We start from the raw sequence: 14,840 nt of genomic DNA, 5'->3' as shown, positions 1-14,840 counted from the left end.
TCAAGACCTTAGAAAAGGACCAGAAAAAGGAACACAAACCAGACCTAAGGAAAGAAATAATTAAAAATTACAGCAGAAATTAATGACATGGAAACCAAAAAAACAATACGAAGGATCAATGAAACAAAGAGCTGGTTCTTTGAGAAAATAAATAAGATTGATAAACCACTAGCAAGACTCACGAAGAAAGAGAGGGAGAGAACCCTAATAAATTGAATCAGAAATGAAAAGGGGGACATCATAACAGAAACCAGTGAGATTCAAAAGATCATTAGAGACTACTTTGAAGGTCTATATGCCACAAAACAAGAGACCCTAAAAGAAATGAATACATTCCTTGATTCCTACAGTCTTCCAAGACTGAACAAAGAAGACTTGGGATACCTGAATAGACCCATTAATATTAAGGAAATTGAAACTGTAATCAAAAATCTCCCCCAAAACAAAAGCCCAGGCCCAGATGGATTCACTGGCGAATTCTTCCAAACATTTAAAGAAGACCTGTTGACAGTTCTCCTCAAGCTTTTCCAGGAAATTGAAAAACAGGAACTCTCCTAAACAGTTTCTATGTAGCACACATCTCCCTAATACCAAAAGCAAACAAAGACACCACTAAGAAAGAAAATTGTAGAGCAATATCCCTGATGAACACCGATGCTAATATCCTCAACAAAATATTACCAAATAGGATCCAACAACTCATCAAGAAGATCATACATCATGACCAAGTGGGATTCATCCTGGGGATGCAAGGATGGTTTACCAATTGGAAATCAATCAATATAATCCATCATATCAACAAAAGTGAAGATAAAAACCATATGATCATATCAATAGATGCAGAGAAAGCATTTGACAAGATCCAACATCCGTTCATCATGGAAACCCTCACCAAAATTGGTTTTGGAGGAACTTTCCTCAAGATAGTCAAAGCCATCTAACACAAGCCTTATCCTCAATGGGGAAAAACTAAGGGCTTTTCCTCTAACATCAGGCACAAGACAAGGATGCCCACTCTCACAACTTCTCTTCAACATAGTACTGGAAGGACTTGTGATAACTGTTAGACAAGAAAAAGAGATTAAGGACATCCAGATAGGAAAGGAAGAAATCAAACTCTCACTATTTGCAGACGATAGGACACTATATCTAGAGCAGCCTAAAGCCTCTACTAAGAAACTCTTAGAAACAATAGACTTATACAGTAAAGTTGCAGGCTATAAAATCAATACCCAAAAATCCATGGCCTTACTATACACAAACAATGAGGCAGAGGAAAGGGACATGAAAAAAGCAATCCCATTCACAACCGTGCCCCAGAAAATCAAGTATCTCGGAATCAGCTTAACCAAGGAAGTTAAAGACCTCTACAAAGAAAACTATAAAACACTACTACATGAAATAAAAATGGACATGAAGAAATGGAAACATATCCCCTGCTCGTGGACAGGGAGAATCAATATTGTCAAAATGGCAATACTCCCCAAAGCATTATACAGATTCAACGCAATCCCTCTAAGGATACCCATGACATTCTTCAAAAAAAAACGGATCAAGCAATCATAAAATTCATATGGAAAAACAAACGCCCACAGATAGCTAAAATAATTCTTGGGAAAAAGACGATGTTAGCCATCACCCTGCCCAACCTCAAACTTTACTACAAAGCGGTAAAAATTAAAACAGCATGGTACTGGAACAAAGGCAGACCCACAGACCAATGGAACAGGGTGGAATATCCCTACACACAACCCCAAATGTATGATCATCTAATCTTTGATAAGGGAGCAAGAGATGTGAAGTGGAGCAAGGAAAGTCTCTTCAACAAATGGTGCTGGCACAACTGGACAACCACATGCAAAAGAATGACCTGAGACCTCGACCTGACACCATGCACAAGAATCAGATCAAAATGGATTAAACACCTCAATATCAGACCACAAACCATAAGGTACATTGAAGAGAAGGTCGGCAAAACCCTCCACGATATTGAAGAAAATGTATCTTCAAAGATGACATGCAATTGGCCAACCAAGTGGAAACAGAGATCAACAAATGGGACTACATTAAACTAAAAAGCTTCTGCACTGCAAAAGATACAGTGACCAGAATACAGAGACAATCTACAGAATGGGAAAGGATATTCACCCAGTACCCATCAGATAAGGGGTTGATGTCAAGGATATATAAGGCACTGGTTGAACTCTACAAGAAGAAAACACCCAACCCCATCAGAAAATGGGGCGAAGAAATGAACAGAAACTTTCCCAAGGAAGAGATACGAATGGCCAAAAGGCACATAAGTGCTCTACATCACTAATTATCAGGGAGATGCTTATCAAAACAACATGAGATACCACCTCACACCGCAGAGACTGACACACATCCAAAATAACAAAAGCAACCACTGCTGGAGAGGATGTGGGGAGAAAGGGACCCTTCTACACTGCTGGTGGGAATGCCGACTGGTTAATCCCTTCTGGAAATCAATATGGATGCTTCTCAAAAAATTAGAAATTGAGCTCCCATTTGACCCAGCAATACCACTACTGGGAATATACCCCTAAGACGCAAAAAAGTATAGTCAAAATGACATCTGCATTTTTATGTTCATTGCAGCACTGTTTACAATAGCCTGAATCTGGAAAAAAACACAAGTGCCCTAGAACAGATGGCTGGTTGAAGAACTTTTGTACATCTATACAATGGAATACTATGCAGCTGTTACAAAAAATGAGGTCGTGAACTTTGCATATAAGTGGATCAACATGTAAAGTATCATGCTAAGTGTAATGAGTCAGAAAGAGAGAGACAGACATAGAAAGATTGCACTCATCTGTGGAATATAAAATAACAGACTAGGAGAGTAACACCCAAGAATAGTAGAAATAATTACCAGATGGTTGACTCCATGGCTTGGGAGCTGGCCTCACGTTCTGGGTAGAGGGCAACTCAGATAGAGAAGGGAATACCAAATAAAATGTGGTTGGAAGCCATGCGGGGGAAGGGTGATGCGTGCTGAATGTAGACTAGAGACGGAACACAATGGCCACTCAACATCTTTATTGCAAACCACAACACCCAATTAGAGAGAGAGAAAAAAAGGGAATACCCTTCCACAGTGACAGGGTGGGGTGGGGTGAGATGGGATTGGGGAGGGTGGGAGGGATGCTGGGTTTATTTGTGGTGGAGAATGGGCATTGGTGAAAGATGGGTTCTCAAACTTTGTATGAGGGAAACATGAGCACAAAAATGTATAAATCTGTAACTGTATCCTCACGGTGATTCACTTATTAAAAAACAACAATTGTTTTAAAAATATTTAATGATAATTATAATATCTTTAAAAAATGTGAACAGTCAGAATGTAAAACTAACACACACCTTAGTTCTATGAAGGGACGCTGGGATTTTTCTTCCATTACTTGTGGAAAAATTTATTTAGCATTTTTGTTATAGTTTAGGTAAGATTAAACTTAAATAGTGTTTAAATTTATGGTATTGATCTACAAAGTTTCTGTCTCCTACCACCACCAAGTCCCCACAGACCTCCACCAGGTCCTTATCTCATCTCTGATCAAGTCATTCACTCCCTACCAGTCCTCTCCCCGAGTGCTTTGTAATCAGTTTTGTAATATTAGTTCTAGGGTTTGGGACTGGAGTGATAGCACAATGGGTAGGGCCTTGCATGTGGTCGACTCGGGTTTGATTCCTTCCTCCCTCTCGTAGAGCCCGGCAAGCTACTGAAAGTATCTCGTCCGCATGGCAGAGCCTGGCAAGATACCCGTGGCGTATTAAATATACAAAAAATAGTAACAACAAATCTCACAATGAGACGTTACTGGTGCCCACTCGAGCAAATCAATGAACAATGGGAGGACAGTGCTATAGTTTAGTTGTAGGGTTTGGTGTCATCTGGTATCACCTAGTCCCTTGTTTTATCTCTACTTTCCACAGATGAGTGAATTCCTCTGATATGTCTTCATCTGACACATTTCAATTACCCAATATTATCCAGTTTCATTTACTTCATCTTCTCTTAAGCTGAATATTTGATTATGTATATACTACAACTTTTAGGTGTACTCATCTATAACTGGACATTTAGCTTCTTTCCATGTCATTGTTATCATACTAAGCACTATGATGAAAACAAGGATTCACATTAATAAGATTCTCATTATAAAAACGCAGATTTTATATCATGTCCCTAGTGAACTATATAGGGCATAGGGAAAATCAAAGAAAAGGAGCGTTGTATGCACCATGCTTTTTGAAAGTATTCAAGGGATATAGTGTGACAGTCCTGAGTAATCTCTTTGCCATCGAGTTGAGGGAAATCAGCCTTTTGGGAAAGGAGGGGGCAGATTCCAACCTCAGTGAAAAAAGAATGAAACACAAAATTCTGAGTTTCTACCACTTCTGAATTTTATTTTTTAATTTTTTTAATTTATTATTTTTATTAGTAAATTAACATGAGGGTACAGTTACAGATATACATATCTTCACGCTTGTGTTTCAGTCATACAATGCCTGAGAATCCATCAATCCACCAGTGCCCATTCTCCACCACCGATGATCCCAGTATCCCTCCCACACCCCAATCCCATTCTACCTCCATCCCACCCCACCTCTGTTGAAGGACATTCCCTTTTGCTCTCTCTCTGCTTTTGGTCGCTGTGGTTTGCAATAAAGGTATTGGGTGGCCATCCTGTTCTATCTCTAGTCTACTTTCAGCACGCATCTCCCATCCCAAGCGGGTCCTCCAACCACACTTTAGTTGGTGTTCCCTTCTCTATATGAGCTGCCTTTTCCTCCAGCATGTGAAGTCAGCTTTCAAGTCATGAAACAAACATCCTGGTACTTATTTCTACTATTCTTGATTGTTAGTCTCCTATTCTGTTATTTTTATATTCCACAGATGAGTGCAATCTTTCTATGTCTGTCTCTCTCTTTCTGACTCATTTCACTTAGCATGATACTTTCCATGTTGATCCACTTATATGCAAAGATCATGACTTCATTTTTCCTAACAGCTACATAGTATTCCATTGTATAGATGTACCAATGTTTTTTAAACCAGTCATCTGTTCTCAGGCGCTCTGTTTTTTCCAGATTCTGGCAATTGTAAACAGAGCTGCAATGAACATACAAGTGCAGATGTCATTTTGACTACACTTTTTTGCTTCTCCGGGATATATTCCCAGAAGTGGTATTGCTGGATCAAATGGGAGCTCTATTTCTAGTTTTTTGAGAAGTGCCCATACTGTTTTCCAAAGGAGCTTAACCAGTCAGCATTCCCACAAGCAGTGAAGGAGGGTCCGTTTCTCCCCGCATCCACGCCAATACCAGTTGATTTTATTCTTTTGGATGTGTGCCAGTCTCTGTGGTGTGAGGTGGTATCTCATAGCTGTTTTGATCTACATCTTCCTGATGATTAGTGATGAGGAGCATTTTTTCATGTGCCTTTTGGCCATTTGTATTTCTTCCTTGAGAAAGTTTCTATTAATTTCTTCACCCATTTTCTGATGGGGTTGGATGTTTTCTTCTTGTAAAGTTCAGCCAGTGCCTAATATACCCTTGATATCAACCCCATATCAGATAGATATTGGGTGAATATCCTTTCGCATTCTGTAGGCTGCCTTTGCATTCCGGTCACTGTATCTTTTGCAGTGCAGAAGCTTCTTAGTTTAATATAGTCCCATTTGTTTATCTCTGTTTTCACTGATCAGTTGTGTATCATCTTTGAAGATACCTTTAGCTTCAATATCGTGGAGGGTTTTGCCGACCTTGTCTTCAATGTGCCTTTTAGATTGTGGTCTGATATTGAGGTCTTTAATCCATTTTGAACTAACTTTTGTGCATGGTGTTAGGTCAAGTTCTAAGCCCATTCTTTTGCATGTGGTTGTCCAGTTGTGCCAGCACTATTTGTTAAAGATGCTTTCCTTGCTCAACTTCACATTTATTGCTCCCTTATCAAAGATTAGATGATCATACATTTGGGGTTGTGTGTAGGGATATTCCACCCTATTCCATTGGTCTGCGACTCTTCCTTTGTTCCAGTACCATGCTATTTGAATTGTTACTGCTTTGTAGTAAAGTTTCAGAGGTTGGGGAAGGTGATGCCTCCCATCATCTTTTTCCAAGAATTGCTTTAGCTATCTGTGGGCATTTGTTGTCCCATATGAATTTCAGGATTGAGAGAACATGAGGAAATGGAAACATATCCCCTGCTCATGGATAAGGAGAATCAACATTGTCAAAATTGCAATAACCCCCAAAGCATTATACAGATTCAATATGATCCCTATACGGATACCCATGAAATTCTTCAAAGAAATGAACCACTGCTTAATTTTATGTGATAGTATGTATGACACCAAAACCAAGTAGCTTAAAATATTGGTTATTATCATATAATTTCTATAGATTATGAGTTTAGTAATAGAATTTGGGAGTGGTTTTTTACTTTCAGAGAACTCTGGAGATTGTAATTTAATTTCAGCTGGTACTTCTGTTATCTGAATGCTAAGTTGGTACTGGTAGATCACTTTCCAAGATAACTTCCTGTCATGATGGGCAATCTGGGAAAGAAAATTACTGGGAAGGAAAGTTACTTTTTCTTATCCGTTTTGATTTTTCCACAGTACTTTTTGAATTTGCATGTCATCCTTGTGCAGAGACCATGCTAATCTTCTCTTTATCATTCCAATTTTAGTATATGTGCTGCCGAAGCGAGCACATGGTAGGGTGTTCGTCTTTCACATGGCCAACCCGTGTTCGATTCCTCCGTCCCTCTCGGAGAGCCCGGCAAACTACAGAGAGTATCTAGCCCACATGGCAGAGCCTGGAAAGCTACCCTTGGCGTATTGGATATGCCAAAGACAGTAACAAAAAGTCTCACAATGAGAGATGTTACTGGTGCCCACTTGAACACATCGATGAACAATGGAATGACAGTGACAGTGACTTTTTGAATGTTTTCTTTTAGTTTGTTTGTTTGATTTTGGAGAGGGGCATACCTGTGATTCTCAGAGATTATTCCCAGTTATACGCTCAGGAATCATTCCTGGCTGTGCTCAGTGGACCATAATGGATACTGGAGATTGAACCTCTTTGGCCACATACAAGGCAAATACCCCATCTGCTGTACTTTCATTACAGTACCTTAAATATCTTCTTTACATGGTGGTAATTGTAGAAGAAAGAGATAAAATGACAATGATCTACTGTAAAGACTTACATACCACCACCTCCTTCATATTCCTTTGTGTCAAACAGCACTATCTCAGTTCAGTGTAGGAGGAAATTTCACAAGAACATGAGTTATATGAGGTAAAAGTACTTGTAACCATATGGAGACTGATTCTAAAATGTGACATATATTTTGTATTATTTCTTTTTTAGTTTTTTTTCTTTAATTATTTGTGTGTATGTTAGGTTTGGGGGTGTTCTCAAGTAATGTTTAGTAAGAAAAAACCCAAGAAGATCTCAAGAACCAAGAAACCAATAATATTCTATCAACCAGGTCAAGTGGTTCAATACTAGGTCCAGTGATACAGCACTGTATGTCTAGGGCTAGCTGTGCTGAGTGCCTCTAAGGGCAAAACAAATAAGAGATTCCTAGTGGATAAATGCAGTGCCAGGCATCAAAATGGATCCTCAGGCAATCCATGTGCCAATGATCCCCTTAACTATTTCTTTGTATTGGAACAAACCTTATATTTGTGTGTGTGTTGCGGGGGGAGACGGGGAAGCCTAGAAACTGCTCAATGACAGAGTAAGAATTTAAAATTCTGGTTCATCTCCATTAGGTCCAAGTCATACCCTTGGCTCACTAAACTTCTGAGTAGGTGACTGTATTTACATCAATACTTTGGAGAAAGGAAATGTGGCAGCAGAAGTCCAAGTGTATCTTGTCCCTCAGAGGTTAGTTAAGTCTCACTGGTGGCCAGAGGCCACATGGAATGTAGACAAATGATCAGAACAATTGATTCCAGAATGAGCTGCATGTCAGGGCCAGTAGGAAAGGGCAAATGGTGAGGAATAGACAATGGTACATGTTGGGGTGAAAGGTCACACCTTCCATTCTGGTATATTGATATTGGGGGTTATTGAAGAGACAGGATCTGGATCTGCAGTTAATGGAATATATGGGAGTAGAAACAGTGACAAGGAAGAAAGTTTAAGTGGTATTGTACTGAAGATGAAAGTAAGGGCTAGGGTACTGAAGTGGCCTGAATTAAGTGCAATTCCCAGGCCATTGAGGATCTGATGGCTGACAATGATTGTGCCTTAATAGATACAAAGTGTGCCGTGGAATAACCCTGGAAACAGATCCATTATGTCTCTTCTAAGTCCCGGCTCTTCTGAAGTAAGGCTTGTTCTGGAAAGAACTCAACTTCTCTCTTCTGATGTTTCTTATTTGGAGAGCTAAGTGAATTTTAATTGTGATTTGTTTGATGATTATCTACTTGGGAAAACAGAAGGAGCCCCTGAAGTTTCTCAGGGAACATCCCTGCTGAGAACTGTTGCACTGGTGGGAGACTGTTTTTCACAGGTAGTGGTGCAGTTGAGACCCTATTACTTGCTTTTAACCTTCAGAAAAATATTGTTTAAATGGGAGCAGATGGAGAGGGCAAGTGGCAAACACACAGCTCTTCTTCCACATTAACCAAGGCTAAAAGGCTGGAAATCCCTTTTCAAGAGCTGCCAATGGCACAACTGCATTCTAATGTACTGCAAGTCCTTACGGGCACATGCTTGATTTCATTTTTTTCATCTGAATTTCTGATGTAAAGGAACCCACTGCAACTTTTAACTTGGCCAGTGTCTGAAACCCAGGCTGCTGGATTCTGAAGTACGCCTTCTCTGGAATGTGTTCTTTTCATCTTTGTTCTCTAAATCTACTTTTTATTTGCCTGCATAAAGGAAAGAGTCCCTTTAATGTTATGTGGATAAAAGCCACAAGAAAGAGATAAAGCTCTGAACATGTACTGGGCCCTTAGGGGTAGACAGAGCACAGAGTTTTGGATGGCTCTTTTCACCAAAGAAAGACTCTTTGCTAGTTTAGACAATTACAGACAAGACAACTGTGGTTTAATTTGCATTAATTGAGTACTATCCCATTGTGTAGAAGAAGATTTCAGCAATGATAGATTAAGAGTGATGTGCATCTATAACCCACAGTCAAATAGATGATTATTCCATTGATGGGAAAACAAATAGCTTAAACGGTGTTTTAGTTACTCATTTTTTGGCTGTTGATATTCACCAGAATCATCAGGTATGGCTTAAAGAAGATTATTTCTCTGTTTTAATGCTTTATTCAAATTCTTTATCAAAAGCCAAGAATGCAGCTCCTTTGGAATGATACTATCAGCTATGCATGCATTACTTTAGTATTGCCTCAATGGTTATTTCAAGAGATTATGGATAATCCCACTGTGGTTTCCCTTGTCCTTCTATTGGTCTTCCTAAAGACTTTAAAGACAATCAGAATAATTAATCTTTCTTCTTGTTAATTTCAGGATGTTTTTAAGTTATAAATTAAAACATGACAAAAGTTATGTATAACATATACATACATATACATGTATATATTTTAAAATAAGCATGATGAGTATCGATAATGGTAGGAAAAACCTTTTCTTTACATTATTTAAATTCCAATGTTAAGTTGAGTGGAATGAATTTATTTTCCACTGGGAAAAATCCGATAAGTCTTCCTATTTTTTCTCTAAACCTTAATTTTTTTCACAAAGTTTTAGCATGTATCCACTTCGTACATTGGTAGGCAGATAGAAACTTGTAAAACTGGCAATGTAAGGAAACCCAAAGGGAAGTTTCTATAAATAATTACTAGAGAATTTTCTGTTTTTAATTGAATCACTGTAAAAACTACACTTACAAATAAGAGAATTTTCTAATGCCATATTAGTGAGCTACTAACCTAAAGCAAAATGGAAAACAAAATACCATTTTTTACTTTTCATTCAAATTGGAAGAAGCTATTTTGGCATTTGTATAAACCCAGAAAGAACTGGTACTTTTGAGCTGAGCTTTAAAATTATTGGGTATGCTCCACTGAGTCAAAAAATTCATTGAGCCAAAAGGTTTTGGACTGACTTTTTCTGAAATGTAGGACATCAACATGTTTATTTGAAAATATCCATAGTAAACTCGGAGCTATTTTGCAAAAGCACCTTTGCCTTGCCTCATCTAAAGCCTTATTCATATGCTCAAGTAAACAAGCCAAGCCAAAGAATTTAGACCACAAAACAGAAGTCAAGGGAAAGGCCCTTGTAGAGGCTGAAGCATTCCCACATTTCCATATTTCCAGATTTGGGGTTCTCTGTTCAGAGCATGAACTAGCTCTAATGTTCTGCTCCTGTCCATAAGCCCTTTTAACTAGTGAGATTTGTTGCTCGATGATTCTAAATGACCATCGCCTGCTAACAAAGCCATCCTATTTAGACATGGGCAGATGAGTTAGAAAATGGGTGGTTCAGGCACATTTCATGAGGTCTAATAAATCTTCAGTAAATTAAAGCGCATCCCCCACTTTTCCCCTTGTGCACTCTTTGTCTTGCTAATACACATTATGCTCTGGCTGGCTTCACACTTTCAGGCTTCTCTGAGGTGAGGCCCATACAAAGCTGCAGATGTGGAAACGGAGAAGACCTTTGCCCCAAATGTTACCCATTAACATCAGCCTGGTCCAGAGAAGAATTTTATTGTAGTTCTCTAGTCTCAAAAGAGTTTTCAACTCACAAATTGGAAGCCTAAAGAAACAAGAAGAGAGGAGGGAAAGAAATGAAGATCGCTCTGTTTAATATAGTATTTTCTGTTAATTTGTTTACAATTTCTAAAGAAAGACAATAGGCCATTGTCCTGTAATTTTTTAAAGTTATGTAATTAAAGTATTTGAAAATTAAAGAAGAGAGTGATAAAAAATGTTGTTACATTTTACCCATGTTGTGATGATTTATGTTAAATTTCTTATATGTCCTTTAAGAAAGGACTGTATTCATACTGTCTGGAAGGTTATTTCATGCCAGAAAAATTAATGAGAAAGTGGAAAATATACCTAAAAAACTAATTTTATTGATGCACAAAGTGTTCTCTTAACTCAATATGAAAAATGAATATGGAAAAATGGGTGTGATATAAAAAAGTATTAGGATGAAAAAAAGTGATCATTAATTTTTTTTTATTGAAAAAAATACAAATCTTTCAGGTTTAAGTCCCAGTCATACAATGATTAAACCCCCATCCCTTCACCAGTGCACATGTTCCACCACCAAGAACCCCAATATACCTCCCTCCCACCTACCCCACCTGAGTAGCTAATGATCTTCACTTTATTCTCTCTATACTTTGAGTACATTCAATATTTCAATAGAGAACTCACTATTATTGTTTGAAATTTCCCCCCAACGATCAGGCCTGCTGAAAAGGCATCATTTAATAATTTTTTTTCCGTTGCTGAGAATGAAGACTCTATGAACTCGCATGGCCACAACAGCGGCTGCACATTTTGGATTTCTGATATTTTAGCTCAGTTCACAGTCTAGTTGCATTTCTGTAAGAAGCCGCTCTGGGTGCCAAAATGGGTTAGAAGATCTCTCAGATCATAGTCTTTAGGAGCAGAGGGTCCGTTACGCACATGGCAGCTTCAGATCTTCAAGTAATCATTAATTTGTGCCAACTCAGTGGAATATAATATGAAACATCAAGTAATCATACTATATCCTATAACTTTAATATAATTTTATAAGATTAATGATAAGCAGCATTATAAAAAATATAAATGTTCTTATTAATATGTTCTCATTATTCATGGGAGAAAATATTTTTGTACAGCAATGTACCTACTTATCAAATGAAAAAAATGTCCTTTAACTTAGACACTCCACTGTCAGTGTTTCTCTTATTGATGGACCATGTATACTCTTGTAATAATATTATGACCATGTGTCATAATATTATTGAAACAAAAATTTCTGTGACAGGGAGTAAAGGAGGAGTGAAATCTATATGTATATAAGTATGGGTAATAAAATATAGGCTTTATGAAACAAAATTTTATACTTGTGTTCAGAATATATTTTATTCGTGGGGTAATACATTGAGCTGTCCAGGTTATAGGGGTAAAGGTGACTATTCTCAGAGATTTACTTGTAAAATAAATCTTTTCTTTTATTGTGAACTTGGTCAAAGTCTGCAAGCTTCAAACAACAGTATATTACTCACACAATTATAAAATTTAAACTTAGTATATAAGTTGATATATACAGTGTACTTCCAATGTTTGATAAATGTGACCAGTTACAATTTTGTATTTTGGCTATTAGAAGAATTTCTTGGGATGCTTCTAGAGTTAGAGACAGGAGACCTCATTTGAAAACCCAAACTGCTAGGAATAAATATATGCCAAAAGAAATATTCCTTCCTCCCTTCCTCCCTCCCTCCCTCCCTCCCTTCCTTCCTTCCTCCCTCTCTCCCTCCCTCCCTCCCTCCCTCCCTCCCTCCCTCCCTTCCTTCCTTCCTTCCTTCCTTCCTTCCTTCCTTCCTTCCTTCCTTCCTTCCTTCCTTCCTTCCTTCCTTCCTTCCTTCCTTCCTTGACCATAAAAGGCAAAAAAACTTAATAAGTCACTTTTTTGTCCCCTTCCCCCCTTTCCTTTCCCTCTTTCCTCCTTTCCTTTCCCTCCCTTCCTCCTTTCCTCCCTCCCTCCCTTCCTTCCTTCCTTCCTTCCTTCCTTCCTTCCTTCCTTCCTTCCTTCCTTCCTTCCTTCCTTCCTTCCTTCTCTCTCTCTCTCTCTCTCTCTCTCTCTTCTTTCTTTCTTTCTTTCTTTCTTTCTTTCTTTCTTTCTTTCTTTCTTTCTTTCTTTCTTTCTTTCTTTCTTTCTTTCTTTCTTTCTTTCTTTCTTTCTTTCCTTTTATGTCACACCTATTAACGTTTAAGGGTTACTCCTGGATCTGAACTCAGGAATTACTTCTGGCAATGCTCAGGCCATATGTGTTGCTGGTGATTGAACCCAAATGCTCTCCCCACTGTATTATCACTCTGTCCCCAGAACATGTGATTTCTTAAAATCCTTGAAGTAGTCTCAGATGAAGTATTATTTATTTTAATATCCTATATTTCTGTGGTGTATGCGACACACTTTAAGCCATTCTATATAGAATAATTCATGTCAGAAAAGTTATATATATCCTGAGAAGTTCTTAACTACCAAAGGTTTCTTCCCAGCAATTTTTGCCTTCAGTAACACCTACTACGTTGACTGTCAACATGGAGAGACACTGATAGTCACCAGCCAGAATGGAAATTTATTCATAAAATCGAACACTACTGATGGAAGTCATAAACTTACTCAGGAGAAATAGTGGACTATCTACCAGAAACATGGTCCTATCCACTTGGAATACAATTTTTTTCAAAGCATTTTAATTTGGGAGTGCACATATCACCACATGCTACAGTTCTACGTTTGCCTTCTCACCTACGAATTAGGTCTCAGGTTTTACCTGCGACCACTGAAGGAACCTCCAGCCCAGCACCCAGTCAACAAATAAAACATTATATCAATATCTATTTTTTTTTAAATTTATTTATTTTTAATTAGAGAATCACCGTGAGGGTACAGTTACAGATTTATACACTTTTGTGCTTATACTTCCCTCATACAAAGTTTGGGAACCCATCCCTTCACCAGTGCCCATTCTCCACCACCCGTAAACCCAGTGTCCCTCCCACCCTCCCCAATCCCATCTCCCCCCCACCCCACCCTGCCACTGTGGCAAGGCATTCCCTTCTGTTTTCTCTCTCTAATTAGCTGTTGTGGTTTGCAATAAAGGTGTTGAGTGGCCGCTGTGCTCAGTCTCTAGCCCTCATTCAGCCCGCAACTCCCTTCCCCCACATGGCCTTCGACTACAATGTAGTTGGTGATCGCTTCTCTGAGTTGACCTTTCCCCGGAACGTGAGGCCAGCCTCGAAGCCATGGAGTCAACCTCCTGGTACTTATTTCTACAATTCTTGGGTGTTAGTCTCCCACTCTGTTATTCTATATACCATAGATGAGTGCAATCTTTCTATGTCTGTCTCTCTCTTTCTGACTCATTTCACTCAGCATGAAACTTTTCATGCCCATCCACTTGACTACAAAATTCTTGACCTCCTTTTTTCTAACAGCTGCATAGTATTCCATTGTATAGATGTACCAAAGTTTCCTCAACCAGTCATCCGTTCTGGGGCATTCGGGTTTTTTCCAGATTCTGGCTATTGTAAACAGTGCTGCGATGAACATACATGTGCAGATGTTGTTTCGATTATACTTTTTTGCCTCTCTGGGATATATTCCCAGCAGTGGTATTGCTGGGTCAAATGGGAATTCAATATCTAATTTTTTGAGAGTCGTCCAAATTGTTTTCCAGAAGGGCTGAACCAGTCGGCATTCCCACCAGCAGTGAAGAAGGGTCCCTTTCTCCCCACATCCTCTCCAACAGCGGTTGCTTTTGTTCTTTTGGATGTGTGCTAGTCTCTGTGGTGTGAGGTGGTATCTCAAAGTTGTTTTGATCTGCATCTCTCTGATGATTAGTGATGCAGAGCACTTTTTCATGTGCCTTTTGGCCATTCGTATTTCTTCCTTGGTAAAGTTTCTGTTCATTTCTTCGCCCCATTTTTTGATGGGGTTGGATGTTTTCTTCTTGTAGAGTTCAACCAGTGCTTTATATACCATTGATATCAACCCCTTATCTGATGGGTATTGTGTAAATATCCTTTGCCATTCTGTGGATAGTCTTTGGATTCTGGTCACTGTATCTCTTGCGGTGCA

General features: G+C 38.7%; 1 non-coding gene across 1 annotated transcript; it reads right to left on the bottom strand.

Moving 5' to 3' along the window:
• Positions 1–6,635: 6,635 nt before the first annotated feature.
• Positions 6,636–6,742, bottom strand: LOC129406201 (U6 spliceosomal RNA). Its single transcript, XR_008630864.1, has one exon. It is a non-coding gene; the product is annotated as a U6 spliceosomal RNA (small nuclear RNA).
• Between the last annotated feature and the right edge of the window lie 8,098 nt (positions 6,743–14,840).

Source organism: Sorex araneus, chromosome 6 (genome assembly GCF_027595985.1).
Source record: "Sorex araneus isolate mSorAra2 chromosome 6, mSorAra2.pri, whole genome shotgun sequence".
Taxonomy (NCBI): Eukaryota; Metazoa; Chordata; class Mammalia; order Eulipotyphla; family Soricidae; genus Sorex; species Sorex araneus.
This window is presented reverse-complemented; position numbering and strand designations above follow the sequence as displayed.